Below are 17,971 nucleotides of genomic sequence, written 5' to 3'. Positions count from 1 at the left end.
CAGTATTTATCAGACTGAAGTGGAATTTTTAGACGTAAAGATTGAATCCGACACTTTAGCTGGCAAATTTGCATTACATATATTTAGAACATTAATTTTTGACTTATTGCACTTAAATGAACTATAAATATGTAGTTGATAGCCATGCAGAGGCTGCGCGAGCTTCTCTAAAGTGGCCTGTTTGGGTCCAAAATGGCTTCAGTACTAAAATGTTTTGCATGTCACTGATTACGAATTAAGAAACCGACTCCGTCATGTAAGCAGTGTGTATAAGATATAGAGGGGTAGTTGGAGTTTCTGCTCACGAGCAGCCTGTATGTCCGAAGGCATTCCTCACCGGCAGCTCGTTTCTGCTTCAACTCTGAAAATGTGTGCTGTGAAATGGACATGTTGCGCTCCTGAACTTATCTTCCACCAGCGGAATTCATTTAGTTCGCAGGCGCCCGTGTGTGTGTGTGTGTGTGTGTGTGTGTGTGTGTGTGTGTGTGTGTGTGTGTGGGGTTGTTGTTGTTGTTTCTGGTTGGCGAGGCCTTTATTCCTGCTTCGAGCATACAGCTGTGTTGATATTGCTCCTGTTGTTAAGTGTCAAATTCTATTTTCTGTGAATTGTATTTTCCAACATGAAGGTCTAAATGATGTCACAGAAACGTTTCACCTTCAAGCACCAATTAAACGGTTGGTGGAGAAACGTGATGTTGTGTTGTGTAGTGATATTGTGTTGTGTAGTGATGTTGTGTTGTGTAGTGGTGATGTTGTGTTGTGTAGTGATATTGTGTTGTGTAGTGATATTGTGTTGTGTAGTGATATTGTGTTGTGGGTAGTGTAGTGTTGTGTGTGTTGTGTTGTGTAGTGATATTGTGTTGTGTAGTGATATTGTGTTGTGTAGTGATATTGTGTTGTGTGTAGTGATGTTGTGTTGTGTGTAGTGATGTTGTGTTGTGTAGTGATATTGTGTTGTGTAGTGATATTGTGTTGTGTAGTGATATTGTGTTGTGTAGTGATGTTGTGTTGTGTGTAGTGATATTGTGTTGTGTAGTGATGTTGTGTTGTGTAGTGATGTTGTGTTGTGTGTAGTGATATTGTGTTGTGTAGTGATATTGTGTTGTGTGTAGTGATGTTGTGTTGTGTGTAGTGATATTGTGTTGTGTAGTGATGTTGTGTTGTGTGTAGTGATATTGTGTTGTGTAGTGATATTGTGTTGTGTAGTGATATTGTGTTGTGTAGTGATATTGTGTTGTGTGTAGTGATGTTGTGTTGTGTTGTGTGTAGTGATATTGTGTTGTGTAGTGATATTGTGTTGTGTAGTGATATTGTGTTGTGTGTAGTGTGTTGTGTTGTGTGTAGTGATGTTGTGTTGTGTAGTGATATTGTGTTGTGTAGTGATATTGTGTTGTGTAGTGATATTGTGTTGTGTAGTGATATTGTGTTGTGTGTAGTGATGTTGTGTTGTGTTGTGTGTAGTGATATTGTGTTGTGTAGTGATATTGTGTTGTGTGTAGTGATATGTTGTGTGTTGTAGTGATATTGTGTTGTGTGTGATGTTGTGTAGTGTGTGTTGTGTAGTGATATTGTGTTGTGTAGTGATATTGTGTTGTGTAGTGATGTTGTGTTGTGTAGTGATGTTGTGTTGTGTGTGTTGTGTAGTGATATTGTGTTGTGTAGTGATGTGTTGTGTAGTGATGTGTATTGTGTTGTGTAGTGATATTGTGTTGTGTAGTGATATTGTGTTGTGTGTAGTGATATTGTGTTGTGTAGTGATATTGTGTTGTGTAGTGATATTGTGTTGTGTGTAGTGATATTGTGTTGTGTAGTGATATTGTGTTGTGTAGTGATATTGTGTTGTGTAGTGATATTGTGTTGTGTGTAGTGATGTTGTGTTGTGTTGATGTGTTGTGTAGTGATATTGTGTGTAGTGATATTGTGTTGTGTAGTGATATTGTGTTGTGTAGTGATATTGTGTTGTGTAGTGATATTGTGTTGTGTAGTGATATTGTGTTGTGTTGTGTGTTGTGTATGATATTGTGTTGTGTGTAGTGATATTGTGTTGTGTAGTGATATTGTGTTGTGTAGTGATATTGTGTTGTGTAGTGATGTTGTGTTGTGTAGTGATATTGTGTTGTGTGTAGTGATATTGTGTTGTGTGTAGTGAGTGATATTGTGTTGTGTAGTGATATTGTGTTGTGTAGTGATATTGTGTTGTGTGTAGTGATATTGTGTTGTGTAGTGTGTTGTGTGTAGTGATATGTGTTGTGTAGTGATGTTGTGTTGTGTAGTGATATTGTGTTGTGTGTAGTGATATTGTGTTGTTAGTGATTGTGGTGTAGTGATATTGTGTTGTGTAGTGATATTGTGTTGTGTGTAGTATTTGTGTTGTGTAGTGATATTGTGTTGTGTAGTGATATTGTGTTGTGTAGTAGTGATATTGTGTTGTGTAGTGATGTTGTGTTGTGTAGTGATATTGTGTTGTGTAGTGATATTGTGTTGTGGGTAGTGATATTGTGTTGTGTAGTGATATTGTGTTGTGTAGTGATATTGTGTTGTGTAGTGATATTGTGTTGTGTGTAGTGATATTGTGTTGTGTGTAGTGATATTGTGTTGTGTAGTGATATTGTGTTGTGTAGTGATATTGTGTTGTGTGTAGTGATATTGTGTTGTGTGTAGTGATATTGTGTTGTGTAGTGATGTTGTGTTGTGTGTAGTGATATTGTGTTGTGTGTAGTGATATTGTGTTGTGTAGTGATATTGTGTTGTGTAGTGATGTTGTGTTGTGTAGTGATATTGTGTTATGAAAGGTCTTTGTGGTCCCGGTTGGACCGTGTGGCTGAGTGAAGTCCAGCTGCATGTGTATCAGTCTGTAAAAAGTAACCTGATCACCAGTTAGACCATGTGAAGTTAGTCTGTTGTGTTTTTCTGGTGTTGTTTTATCAGCTGAGTCTGTTTTGTATGAATATGATGTTTTGAAAATGAGTGCTAGAATTAGTTTGGAAGGAAAGCTGAATTAGCAGATATCATTAAGTCTGCTCTCTTTCTCAGAGTGGATTACAACACAGCTGATTTCCTGATGCTACTTATTTAAATGATGTGGATTGTCCTGAATTATTCTTTAGGTTTTATTCCTCTTGCATAACAGCAGTGTTGAAAACTGTTAAAGTTCTTGTCAAGTAACAGTTTTGGAGGAGAAATCCGTTTTGGCTCTTGGACTTGACTTCAGACTTAACCTCGGTCTACTGCCTGTAAGAGTCAGAGACCTTCGATGGTTTGCCCGTGGTCATGTTCAAGATGGAGAGACAGGCAGAGATAGTTCGATGGATATATATCACCTTTCCTGCTGTTTTCACAGTATTCCATATAGAGAAATACATCGTGTGTTGTTCAGCAGAGCGTGCACCAAGATCATCACGGCATGGTTAAAGTATGTTCTTGCACACACTAGTTTGTAGCAGCTGCTTTCTCGACTCGGGCTGCACGCTTCTGGATAAAATGAGACTTGTTGTTTTTTTTATAGAAATGTTTATTACTTTAATTGACCTAAAACAGAAGACATCCAAAACATATGATGATGACGACTGATTTAGAATATAAAACATGAATGATCAATTAAATCTTAAAGTCTGTTATAGAACCAGTATTCTTGTCAGTGTTGTTTGTTTGTTGTTGTGTCACTCACTCTGGGTTTACTTTGCGTCACGTGGTGTGACGCTACGTGGTCACTCGTTGAGGGAGAGTGGAAGCGCATGTTTTGATGTAGCTGATGAATGAAAATGCAGCAGAATTTAAAAAAATGAGATCTCACAGAGGCATGAATCGAGATTATGTGTTGTGTGGGTATCCCACAGGGCATTGGGCTGTCATGTTGCATGTTCGATGCACTTTGGCTCTGTCCTGGTTTATTTTCTGGACTTCCTGATTTGGTCAGTTTTTCCTAGATTTTTGTGTTTCTAGTTTGTAAATGGTTTCTTTTCTTCTTTTTTTGTCCATCTTGCGCTTATAGCTGCTCTTTCATACGTATTATGGAGCCGATTACAAACAAGGTGTCCTTACTATTTCACATTCGTTGCCTTTTTGCATGGGGAGAACACATTTCTTGTCCTACTTTGACGACCAGGAGTGTCGACGATGATGCAGTGATGTGATCCATGATCAGAGGTTTGCACAGGGTGTCTTATTTTGAACATGACCGGATTCTCTACGCTGTTCCTTCCTATGACTTTCTCCCCGGCCATCTGTTCTGTGCAGTTCGACGCGGTTTGACACCGGCTGCTGTCAAAAATAGACAAGGGGCGTATTTTAGGTGAAGCTGACATGTGCGGCGGCCCGTCGGGTGGAAGAACAAACTGTGTAGGAAGCGAAACGCAACGCAGCCGGTTCCGGTGGAGAAGAGCCTTAAATCATCAATCTTCTAAAATAACTCGTACTGTATTTTGTGAGATTGTTAAAAGGCTTTTAGTTGTGAATCTTCTTCATCGGCATTTTCTGCTGCAAGAAGGATTGAAGCCTGTTTAAATACATTTAGCACAATTATGTGGACTGTATGAAACCCATTTATATTGATAATTGTTAGTGTATCTAAAACCACAGAGGAGTTCTGATGTATTTCCAAAGTTGCTGTGTTTTTAGTTAGATTCAGCAACGTCTATCAATGATATAGATATTTGCTGTAAGTGAAACAGACTGTTGACAGCATCAGAGCCTCATGATTTCCTTTTATACACTCACTTAATGCACGTATTATTACACATGAATCCATATTGAAGCTGTAGCATATTCTAACAGACGTATCCTGGTAATTCACCAGAGGGCAGTCTTGCCACACTAAAAACAACAAACCCAGCCTATCAGACTAAAATCATGAATTACACAAGAGTCAACCGTGAAGAACCTGAGAATAGTTTTCAGGGTTTGCAAAACATATGCAAAAATATAAAATGATCACGGTTAGTAGTTTCAGTGTAACATGGTTTGTGATTTACAGTTTTTAATCAGGGTTGAATCTTCCCAGTGGAATTTTTGGACATTGACATTTTAGGTGTCAGAACACTGATTCACGGTGATTCACCAGAACGATCACGTAAACAAGAAACAACGGCCAAAGAATTGGATAAATAATGACACAGGAAGAGAAAGGGATTATGTAAAGGACAAATTCCTGGATATTATACAGTATGCGTCGTAGTGTTTTATGTGAGGATATTCCAGTAACCTCCATCGGCAGAGTTCAGTTTCTCCTCCCTCTTTATGCTGTGGATGTATTTATGAAGTGCTCTGCAGCAGTTTGTTGAGCTGTTGCACTTTCCCGATGCTGTGAGAGATGCCTGAAGCAAGTGAGGGTGAAATCAAAGAGCAGTTTTGTTTTCACTAGCGTTGCCACTGTGCTTCTAACGTCTAGCACCTGAAATACAACACCAGGCAAACCGCAGAGAAAGGAAGACAGAAGGAAGTTGGAGAGACGTATAAAGGCAGGATGAGGAGGACATCTAGATCACTCCCATTGTCTCTGCAGGTTTGTCCTGGAAAGCATTTGAAGTCTGTTGTTGACGTAAACGTGCATTTGTTTTTACAGACCTAATGATGAAGGCCGTATTTTACAACGTAATTAGACCGAAGCTCTTTTGCTGCAGTCTATTAACAAGCTGTTGGTATTTCACTATACCAGACAGACTAAGCTGATTAAGTTGTGACAGAACATAACTCCTCCACTAAGACAAAGACATTATACTAATAATCCAATATCATACAGGGACATAAAGCAAATCAAAAAGATGACTTTCTAAACAAAATAGTGTCATTTTAGGCCAATAGACGTGACCAGATCTTCATTTCTTGGAAAGATTTCTGTTTGGACACATGATGGTAATTGGGGTTCAGTGCAATGGGGTACACAATGTCTGTGACCTCTTAGCTGTAGCTCTTTTTTTGTGGTGTTTTTTTTTTTCTTTCTTCTCACCCAGGCCTCACATGTCGGCCGGGGAGGTATAAACACCAGTCTTATTGAAAACAGTTTCACAACAATGCTTTTATCTCTTCAGAAATCTCCCCAAGTTCGTCAGAGGGAAGCACTTAAAAGGTGATCTTAATGCACTTAGCCGGGTATTTACTAACTCTACACTCCAGCTTTTTTCTGTTCACATTACAGGTCTATTTGCTTCTGTTTACTTGCTAGAAATAAAAAAATCAATCCCTTAAGAGGCGGCCGAAAATCCCTCTTCAGTTTGTTTCAAGAGTCGTTGAGGTTAGCGGGGCATTCTTTTCCCGTCGGTCTTAGTGGCTCTGAGAGAAAGACACTTTAGGTATAATGCAGTAAAACACCCACATACTACGTGACTACTGCTCAGCCATCCATGTGAAGGACAATGTTTGTCTCTCTAGTGCTCTTTAGATATTTGACTTCTCAAACCGGCTGTTTGAATTTGAAGGAAGGTCCTTCCTACAGGTATTTTACAATATTGAGACAAAACAAAAATGTTGAATACTCCTCTGTATACTTCATTGGTAGATGTTCATTGTGCTCAGAGGATGAATCCTGATGTCTTTGGTGATCTCCCGTCACGTCACCAGGAGGTCAACGTTTTCCCTGATTCATTATCTCAACATCTCCTTAATGTGCACACATTCATGTCTCCCTCCCGATGAGCCACTTTAATGACCCCATAACTTTTCCTTTATAGCTATCAGCATGTCAACAAACCACAGCTGATGACGTTCTCATCAGCCCCAGCTGGTCTTTGCTAAATAGTGAGCATGCAGAGATGCTAAACCAAGATGATGAACGTGGTACTCATTAAACCTGCTTGACATCAGCATGGTAGGATAGTGACAAAGCACTGCTGTGCCCAAGTACACCCTCACATAGCCGCGAGTGCGTCTGTTCCGGATCCTTACGCCTCTCCCTTCAGTGTCTTTGTCTCTAATCTTGTTGAAGTAAAATAATTGTGCTGATATTGTGGCCAAAACAACAGAGTTACATCGAGAGAGACAATCCAGGCCAAACAAGGAAAAAAAAAAAAAAAATGGTGGCCATATGGAGATGTTGGTTAAGAGGCTCCTGTTGGGCTGACTGTGTTTGTCTGTGCAAGGATTAATGCTGAATACAAAAGTTCAAGGTAAAGTGTATGCATCAGTGCTTTAGGTCTCAGACAACAGTAACATATGGTTGTTGATTTGGTTGAAGTGGTTATTGGCGTTGGAGTCATCGCGGACCGGAGGTCGATGACTACTGACCTTTTAATTACCAACCACATCACCCAGAGAATGAATGTTTGTACTGCACAGATGAGTAGGTTTTCTCCTTTTCCACATTTCTTCAATGTGAAAAGAAGCTTGTTTAGCATGATCAAAGAACAAGGAGAGACAAGTGAGATGCTGGTTTGTCTCAGATCTTTCCCCCACCCCGTTTTCGTCTGCTTGTAGAAGCTGAGGGAATTGATTACATGGAGCAAGAACACTTTGTCAGGCCTGAACGCAGTTTTCACAATGTGTTGCCAGGAACAAAGGGACACTATTAAAGCTTTCGTAACACCCTCTAAAACTTTTGATTTCCCCCTCGGTTGAGCAGAAAGCGTCAGGAAGACGGCGATTGAAAATTAATTGGCAGAGTGTCAGCAGTGTATTTACATTTTGTTCTTTTAAAGATGCAATTAATTACAAGAGATGAAGAAATCTGCAGAGAGATGAGATGCGTTGCGTTGGTTGCTCTCCTCCCTGCAGACTGTCTCCTGCTCTGAGGGAGTGTAGGCAGGTTTGCCAATTAACCACAGACTAAAAAAGACCCAAAGCTCCTAAGTTTCAGCAGGTAAAAAAAGGCCCAAATTTAAATTGCCTGGCAAGCAGTGTAATAGGCAGACAGTAGCATGCAGTTTGCATACTCTTGTGCTTCAAGCTAAACTAGCAAGATGTAAGAAAAATGTTCTCTTTCAAGAGTTTTGTTACTCCAGGAAACTATTGCAAATTAGGTGCAGGGAAAGCACTGTCAGCGCTGTGTACAATAACTTAAGGTCTCTTTTTGCTTCTGCTTTTATTTCCAAATGAGGTTTGCTTCAGCGTATAACTAAAAGGACTGAACGAGAAGAATGTGTCTGTAGTCACCCTCACGGAAAGTCGATCTGGTATTCATCATCATCAAGTGGCATTAATATCTCACAGTCTTCCTCGTCTAGACTCCTTGTTTAGACCAATTATATAGATGCAATTAAGAAGACACAGTCGACATTCAGTGAATTAAGAAATTAAGCATTGTTTTCTGCTGTTTGTTTTTTTTTTACACAATCTTGTTAAGCAGCGTGCCTTTGTGTTGATAGAATACAGTCTAGAGAGAGTTGTGTGATGTGCAAAATGTGTCCCTTTTCCAGGATTTAAAAATGTGGATATTGCAGTTATGTGGCATATTCCTTTACCATTAAGGACACAAACCAGAAAACCTGCGAAATCTCTTTGTTGTTTCATGCTTTTTAAATTTTTGATTAAACTCTGAAGTCCTAAATTTCAATTGCGTGTCCTTTAATGGATCCATCGAGTCTTTTTCCTTCGGGATTCCCCTAATAACCCATTCCCCTATTCCCCCAGCATCTGGCCTCCCCAGACTTTTACAGAGAGCACACAGGAGCAACAAAGCCATCAAAGTGAAGCTGTCAGAAATGCCCGAGGCAAAATAAAGAGTATTTTTGTTCCTGCCCTGCTCCCCCCCAGCCACCACAAACACGGCGACAGCACCCAGGAGTTGCAGCAGAGCTTCTCTAAAAGCAACATATGCTTTTAGTACTAGAAATACATTAGTCATAAGGGGAAGGAGAAGGAGCGAGGGGGGAGGGCAATTGAAGTTTGGCAGTAACATCTCAAATGCCCCACATTTCCACTCTGGCAGTAAGTACGGAAAAGTTTTAAAAGAAAGAGAAAGTTTGATGTTAGGACATAACAAGGAATAATGCTAGATACCTCGGGAGCTTGCTCGCTTCACACTTTCCTGTGAAGACCAAAGAGGGCCTTTTAAAAAGCTTGTATAATTGATTCCACCCAGAGGTAACCCAAGGCAATCACCTACTTTACCAAAAGCGAACACTAAAGCCCTGTGTAAAGAGCGCTGTTTTTTTTTTCTCCATTTCCTGCCATCTTTTTTTTTTTTTTTATTGGAACTTTCATCTGCGAGTGTGAATAACTGCAAAGTGAGGCAAAGCTGAATAAACATTGTCTGAATAGGTGATTGATGGATCAATTTGGGTCCCTCGTTTCCCAGCGCTGGTGGCGGTATTCACATTGATTATGTTGCCTGTGGTCGCTGGCCAAAATACAGTCCTTGAAATGAGTATGTCTGTTGGAAAGCGTCCAGTGCTGCCTCAGCCAAACAGATGGCTCCCAATGCTGCAGTCATATCCATATTAATGGCATGATTACAATGCATTACAATCGAGAGATCTTGTCATTAACGCTGTGATTTAAAAAGCAATTATGGGTTTTGATTATCCTCCACCACAACCATAAGGTGGTTATGTGTTGCTCTGCCGGTGGGCCCGTAGAAATGGCAGATTGATTCCTCAGCTGAGGACTGCATTTAGGCTTTTGACTGACTGACACCTCACGACTGGAAAGGCTTTTACATAACCGTGGATGGAGCAAGGCTGAAGAGTGATGGTGGAGAATATGAAGGTGCTCATAAGTGTATCGGGCTGGATTCTCAGTGTTCAGCTGTTAGAGTGTGTTTTAATGAGTGCATACGGTGGGCAGACTGAAGACTGAGTTCAGTAGGTGTCTATTTCTTTTCTTAGCTTCAGGTCATTGTGGAAATCATAAGCTATTCACCACACATCTAAAATAACTCCTTTGTTTGGCTGCAGCATTACAGTATATTTAAAGGAGCACTGACCCAAAAGCATTCACTGTGTTGTCACATCTGTTGGTAATGTACCCTGGATTTATGGGTGGATTGGGTCTCTTGCTTTTCAATTCCAGAAATTCCCAGAGGGAAACACTGAAAGCATAACTTTGACATTAAGATATGTCCAAAAGTCTTGTTTTTGTGTCCTTCCCTTAAAATCAGACAGCAAAGATCTCCCTTGAGATTTGTCATTTTAAACATCCCCAGGGATGGTAATGTCTGTTGGTTGAACGCCCACCACTCTGGTTCAGACTGAAATATCTCAACAGCTGCTGGATGGATTGACATGGAATTTGCTACAGATGTCCAAGTCTTCCTCTGGATTAATAGAAGTAACTTTAGTTATCCTTTGATCTTTGATCTTGGCCTATCATCAAGTTATCTTTTAAATTCGTCCATTCATCTTCTATTTTGAGTGCCAATTGGCAAATGTTGGCATTCGGACACACTAAACCAAGATTGCCATTGTATACATGAATTCTGACAGTAGACTGGATGTGTAGCTGGATGTGTATTAGCAGCACGCCACCGCTCACTCTTTGTTCTTGACTGGAGAACTCGCTTTATGGTCATTTTGAGAAGAATATTACAACTTATCTGGTCATATATGCGACAAAGAATGGATGGAACCAATATGTTCAGGCTGGTACATATGTAAAATTGTAGTTATAGAAAGTTCATGTAGACAAGGCAGATTAGGTGTAAAAACCACAATGCGTCATCAGATGATGACAGGATAACAATTTCAGAGTTTGTAGAATCATTTTTTGTGTTTACAAAAACCCTGAAATCCAAACACAAATCTATAATTAAATTCAGTCATTAAAGAGTGACACAGAACTCTTAAACCAAGTAATCCCCCCCTAGATGAATAAAGGCTAAAGGTAGAAAAAAATGATCACAAGTGGACTTAAGTGAATGTAAGACACCATGTTGATCTTTTATAGGATGTGGTAGTTTAAGATCTTGTAAAGGGTAACACCACTTTCCCTGATGAAGAGAAACAGACGGGTATGGCAGTGTAAAAATTTGATCCCATCTTCTACCTCCGCTCTGTTATTACCTCAGGTGTGAAATCCTTCCCCGTTCATGCCGGAAAACCAAGCGGGCGTGCTCAGCTGTGAAATTGTATCTTTTCTGCTCCCTCGGCCCCCTCCCTGTAGCTGCCTTACCCGTCCTCCAAAAAAAAAAAAAGCTTTTTCCTTGGCTTCAAAAAGAAAGAAAGAAAAAGTGCTGCTTTCTATAAGGTGAAGCCGCTGTGCTCCACAGCTGAATAATCAGGTGCCTTCTTCTGCATGGCTCTCTTGCAGCTAATAATGAAGGGCTCAGAAACCCCAGAAACACCTTGACACAGCCGCAGCATAATGGCTGTCACGAGTCGAGACGGTTGACTTCTCGCATTACTGGGCGACTGGGCTAATGTCGTTTTGTAAGAGCACTCAGAGGAAATGAATCCCACACAGAGCTGAGAAGCTCCATCCGAGGACATCTGAATTGAGATGTAACGAAAGCACAACAAAGAGACATCTGTTAACTTTACGATGTAGTTTGACGTAGTTTTAAATGCACTGTTGGGCTGGAGCAGCCGAGCGGCTCACAGGGCAAGGACCTGCTGGCTCCATCCTACGCAGTCCTCCGTGGCTTTTCCCATGTCTTGACAGCGATGCCCTATTTTCTCTATGGTCCCCCTGTGACAGTAGATTCCTCTGCTGTACTTCTCTACACTGCCGAGGGGGCAAGAGAGCAACCGTTTACCTGGAGCTTTATGGCTCATGGTGCTGGTCTGAACGATGACATGTCAAAGTGTTGCAATACATAACTCAGCGGTCTCCTCCTCACACACCAAAGGCTTCATTTGCTTTGAGTCATTTGGACGGTTTAATCTACAGTTGAGCTAATTTCATCAGGCATCGTGATCATGATCATTTGTCACTGGGTCAGGGTCAAAGTTACAGTATAATCCTTAAGATTTCAATCTGTTCACTGTGCAGCCCAACAAATTCAAATTATTTAAATAAAGAAGTGAGTCAATAATCTGACCTTTTTCAAACATGATATTAGCGACCTCCATCTGAGGTCATGTTGCATCAGGGTGAGTTTTCCACACAGTAGCGGGGCATTGTGAAAGGATTAGGGGTAAACTGGAGGTGTACAACTTCCAAGTTTCAAAAACATGTTTAGTTTCATGAAAATGTGAAAGATTATCATTTTAAGATATAACATCAGAAGTCCACTAAACAGTACACATTGGACAGACACAGCTGGGAAGCCAGTAATTTTCTGGTGGTGGATCGACAGCACTAAAAGTGAGTTTAACAGGAAACATGGATCATCATGATTGCGTGTCTGATTTACTACACGGAATGATTTTCAAAGTGTGAGCTTATCCCACTGCTGTGTCTCTCTCATGTGATTTACCTCTGCTGCAGCATGAAATGTTATGAGACACACTGCACGCAATAAATCCCTTTCCGATAAAAAGAATGCTACCCTCGCTGCTGGAAGTGGGAAATAACATTCAGGCTTTTTATAAAAAGGTTTAGTATTGTAAGATCCATCAAAATGCCAATAACTACAGTGAAAAGAATAGTAATAATGATAAAATAAAAGTAAAAGGTTGCACATTTTTTACATATTTGACTGGCAGATTTGTGGATTTGGAACGTAACTCTTACCAAGCATGCTTGGTATGCATGGGTTACTGCCCATAACTACAGTTATATAGTATATCTACAGTATATCTTTGGAAGCCTTTCAACAGGCAATATGAGCGCCATACCCTTTATAACCGAATAGTGTTTCTCATCGTGCAGCCCTCAGCGGAGTGAGGCTGACAGTGGGAACGCCTGCAGAATAATTTAACAGGACTGTGGGGAGAACCAGAGAAAAGACAAAGCCCTCCAATACGATCTCTGAGGACCCCGCAGCAATCCACTGTTCTCCTCCCGCCACCGCCATTACTGACACTATTGATTATGGCCTAGGGAGTGATGATAGCATTCGGCTCTCCCCCTCCAGCGGAAGCCACAATCATGCCGCTGTGTTGCCCAAATGATAGACTGTCTCGGAAATGAAAGAGGAGGTGAGGGCTGGAGAGAGAAAGATAAGGGTGATTGAGAGAGATAGGAGAGGGAGGTGGCAGGAACTGAGGCTTGTGAGGGGAGGGCATTAATATGGTCCAATTCGTTTTTCATAGCTGAGGAATATAATGTTCCTGTTCGGCGTATTAAAACACTGGGACGTGGTGTCAGAACAGTGTCGGAGGCAGCGGGGCCTCGCTGGGAACAAGAAAATGGCATAATTGCCTTGTTGCCCGTTTGAATCTCTAACAAGAAAGCCTGACATTTTCACACGGTTGTGATTGCGGAGAGCTTAGGACACCCAAGCAGCCGAGGCTCTCGTGTTTTTGGTCGCTTTTAAATGAGACGAGGGACAGCCTGCATGCGCATATGGAGAGAGTAAAAAAAAAAAAATCTACTGGAATATCATCTGGAATGTCTACATAAACAGAAGTGGGAGGTTTTCAACTCCGTTAGGACACACGCACACGCACGCACGCACACACACACACACACACACACACACACACACACACACACACACACACACACACACACACACACTGCACCTCACACACCAGGTGGCTCCTTGATTTAATTAGCACAGTGGAACTCCAATTAGCTGCAATAGTAAATCAGATGGTGCTTTTCATCATGGCATCGAGCTGATGGGCCCGGTAGGACTGAATTCTCTGCCTCCTCCGGGGAAGGTAGCGGATCACAGTCAACCTTGAGTGGAGGATTATAAAGATTATAAGTAGACTGTACCACTTCAAGCCACTTCTGTATCCGAGTCTTTTTCTTTGACCTGCAGCATGAAAAACACCACTAAGCTCTGACCTGGGAGATATATGGTATAGTCTCTGCTCTGATGTTCACGATAGGAATAAAGTACAAAGGATTTTTGAGCATTCAAACTCTTGTTCAGCGATACACTGATTCATATTCACACAGTAACACGTTCACAGTCACCCAGTACTACCACTACTTTCCATTACACCCTGTATTATACCTGTGTGTGCCTCGTATCTGTAATCTGTGTGAAAATTTCCCCTTGGGGATTAATAAAGTAACTATCTATCTATCTATCTATCTATCTATCTATCTATCTATCTATCTATCTATCTATCTATCTATCTATCTATCTATCTATCTATCTATCTATCTATCTATCTATCTATCTATCTATCTATCTATCTATCTATCTATCTATCTATCTATCTATCTATCTATCTATCTATCTATCTATCTATCTATCTATCTATCTATCTATCTATCTATCTATCTATCTATCTATCTATCTATCTATCTATCTATCTATGTATGACTATGCTTTGCTTCTCTGTAGAGCACTTTGTAAACTCTGTTTTTAAATCTATCTATCTATCTATCTATCTATCTATCTATCTATCTATCTATCTATCTATCTATCTATCTATCTATCTATCTATCTATCTATCTATCTATCTATCTATCTATCTATCTATCTATCTATCTATCTATCTATCTATCTATCTATCTATCTATCTATCTATCTATCTATCTATCTATCTATCTATCTATCTATCTATCTATCTATCTATCTATCTATCTATCTATCTATCTATCTATCTATCTATCTATCTATCTATCTATCTATCTATCTATCTATCTATCTATCTATCTATCTATCTATGTATGACTATGCTTTGCTTCTCTGTAGAGCACTTTGTAAACTCTGTTTTTAAATCTATCTATCTATCTATCTATCTATCTATCTATCTATCTATCTATCTATCTATCTATCTATCTATCTATCTATCTATCTATCTATCTATCTATCTATCTATCTATCTATCTATCTATCTATCTATCTATCTATCTATCTATCTATCTATCTATCTATCTATCTATCTATCTATCTATCTATCTATCTATCTATCTATCTATCTATCTATCTATCTATCTATCTATCTATCTATCTATCTATCTATCTATCTATCTATCTATCTATCTATCTATCTATCTATCTATCTATCTATCTATCTATCTATCTATCTATCTATCTATCTATCTATCTATCTATCTATCTATCTATCTATCTATCTATCTATCTATCTATCTATCTATCTATCTATCTATCTATCTATCTATCTATCTATCTATCTATCTGCACACTCTGCTGTTGCTGTTTCATCCGACATTGTTCGATGAGTCTTATGATAAATTATCAAATCATTGCGTCGTATTTTATCTTTAGCCGGCTCAACCTGTTTGGAGGTGAAAGACAAATAAAAGCATTTTAATTATTCAAGTGAAGTTCTTGTCTTCATGATGGTAGGTAGGTAGGTAGGTATATACTTTATTAATCCCCGAGGGGAAATTTTGTCGCCACAGCAGCATACATACAGGAGCAATAATAGAAACAATAGAATAAAATAATAATAGAATAGAATAATATAATAGAAAAATGATGATGGTTGTGCCCAAATCATACATATTGTTATCAAAGCCAAATGTCATAATTCTTTTACATTGAATTGGACCCCAGGACTTTTTAAACTTTGACCAATCCTTTATTACAACCACTTCCCACCGATTGCAAACTGACCTAGTTTGTGCTGCAGGTTACCACCCGATTAAGCAGATGGGAGTGCATCATTTGCAAAAGTAAGAGACACTCCCTGCATTCCAATATCCATACTACCATACTATTTAGTATGCCATAAAAAGATTTAGTTGGTCCCTATACATAGTATGCCAAAAGTACCCAGATGTTCTACTACACCCAGTCGTATTTTGCAGTCTGCAGGCCAGCATGCTAGTTGAGCTGTTCTGACCCACAATCCTCTGCCTGGCGGAAGATACGTCACATCAACTGAGCCGCCGAGACAGTTGGTGGCACTGATGCTCTGCCCGCAAAAGAAAGAAGGAGAAGACGAAGAAGAGGCGTTGAAAGGAAGCGTACTCGTTCCAAATCACATCCTTTTTCTTCTTACTGCAAATGTTGTGCTACGGATAGTGACGGATATGACTAAGAGGGTCAAAGTTCAAGGTGCATTTTGATGATGAATTATTATGTCCCAAATGAATATAGACTACCTGCAACAGTACATACTTTTTAAGGGTAGCTGCAATACATACTAAATTCAATTCAATTCAGTTCAATTAAATTGTATTTACATAGCGCCAATTCACGACACATTTTTTCATGACACTTAACACATTAAAGACCTTACAGCAGAACGTATTACTTAGAACAACATTATACAGAGAAACCCAACAATTAAACAATTCCAGCATAAGCTAGGAGGTAAAAACTCCTCTTTAAGGGAGAAAAACCTCCAACAGAGGGAAGGAAAAACTCCCTCTTAACAGGAAGAAACCTCCGACAGAACCAGGCTCAGAGGTGGGCGGCCATCTGCCTCGACCGGTTGGGGTGAGAGGAGAGCAGAGAGAGAAAAGGACAGCATAGAGATACAAAACATGAACTGTTGGTGGGGCTGACAATCGCAGAGCAGAGACATGCAGCTCCATGACAGGACATCTGCAAAAGAAAGAACAGAAACTACATGAGCGAGGGAACTGAATGGAGACAACAGACAATAAGAAGAAACTATGGGAGAGAAAAAGCATGAAGTTAATGAGATGTGATGGTGAGATATGAGTTATAGAGTGTGAAAGGGTGAGAGGAAAGAAGCTCAGTGCATAACAAGGCCCCCCAGCAGCCTCGGCCTATGACAGCATACCTAAGAGATGGAAACTTTTGGAAACTCTGGGAACCACAATAAGGCCAGCGTTCTGAGAGGGAAGTGCTCTGTCAGGATGATGTGGTTCTGTAAGATCTGTCAGGATGATCTGGTTCTATGAGATGTTAGGATGATGTGGTTCTATGAGATCTGTTAGGATGATGTGGTTCTATGAGATCTGTCAGGATTATATGGTTCTATAAGATCTGTCAGGATGATCTGGTTCTATGAGATCTGTCAGGATGATGTGGTTCTATGAGATCTGTCAGGATGATGTGGTTCTATGAGATCTGTCAGGATGATGTGGTTCTATGAGATCTGTCAGGATTATATGGTTCTATAAGATCTGTCAGGATGATGTGGTTCTATGAGATCTGTCAGGATTATATGGTTCTATAAGATTTGTCAGGATGATGTGGTTCTATAAGATCTGTCAGGATGATCTGGTTCTATGAGATGTCAGGATGATGTGGTTCTATAAGATCTGTCAGGATGATCTGGTTTTATGAGATGTCAGGATGATGTGGTTCTATAAGATCTGTCAGGATGATGTGGTTCTATAAGATCTGTCAGGATGATCTGGTTCTATGAGATGTCAGGATGATGTGGTTCTATAAGATCTGTCAGGATGATGTGGTTCTATGAGATCTGTCAGGATGATGTGGTTCTATGAGATCTGTCAGGATTATATGGTTCTATAAGATCTGTCAGGATGATGTGGTTCTATGATATCGCTAAGATATGATGGAGACTGGTCATGAAGTGCTTTGTATGTCAGCAAGAGAATTTTTAATTCTATTCTTGATTTAACAGGAAACCAGTGAAGAGAAGCTAAAACAGGAGAAATATGATCTCTGCTGCATTTTGGATCAGCTGCAGGGTTTTTAATGAGTAATTTGGACATCGTATCAACAAGGAATTATACTAATCCAGCCTAGAAGAAACAAACACATGAATGAGCTTTTCTGCATCACGCTGAGGAAGGATTTTTTTCTGATTTTATTGATATTACGTAGATGAAAGAAGGCAGTCCTGGAGATTTCCTTCATATGGTAGCTAAAGGACAAATCCTCATCAAAGATGACTCCAAGGTTCCTCACAGTTTTGCTGGAGGCCAAGACAACGTCATCTAGAGTAACTAAGTGATTACAGAAAGAGTTTCTGAGGTGTTTAGGACCAAGTACAATAACTTTGGTTTTGTCTGAATTTAGAAGCAGGAAATTGTTGGTCATCCAGGCCTTTATGTCTTTTAGACAGGTTTCAAGTTTTACTAACTGATTAGTTTCATCTGGTTTTATAGAAAGAATTAGCTGAGTGTC

Source organism: Brachyistius frenatus, unplaced genomic scaffold (genome assembly GCF_029030835.1).
Source record: "Brachyistius frenatus isolate BFR_SWC_R1_liver_20210118 unplaced genomic scaffold, ASM2903083v1 Contig_233, whole genome shotgun sequence".
Lineage (NCBI taxonomy): Eukaryota > Metazoa > Chordata > Actinopteri > Embiotocidae > Brachyistius > Brachyistius frenatus.
This window is presented reverse-complemented; position numbering follows the sequence as displayed.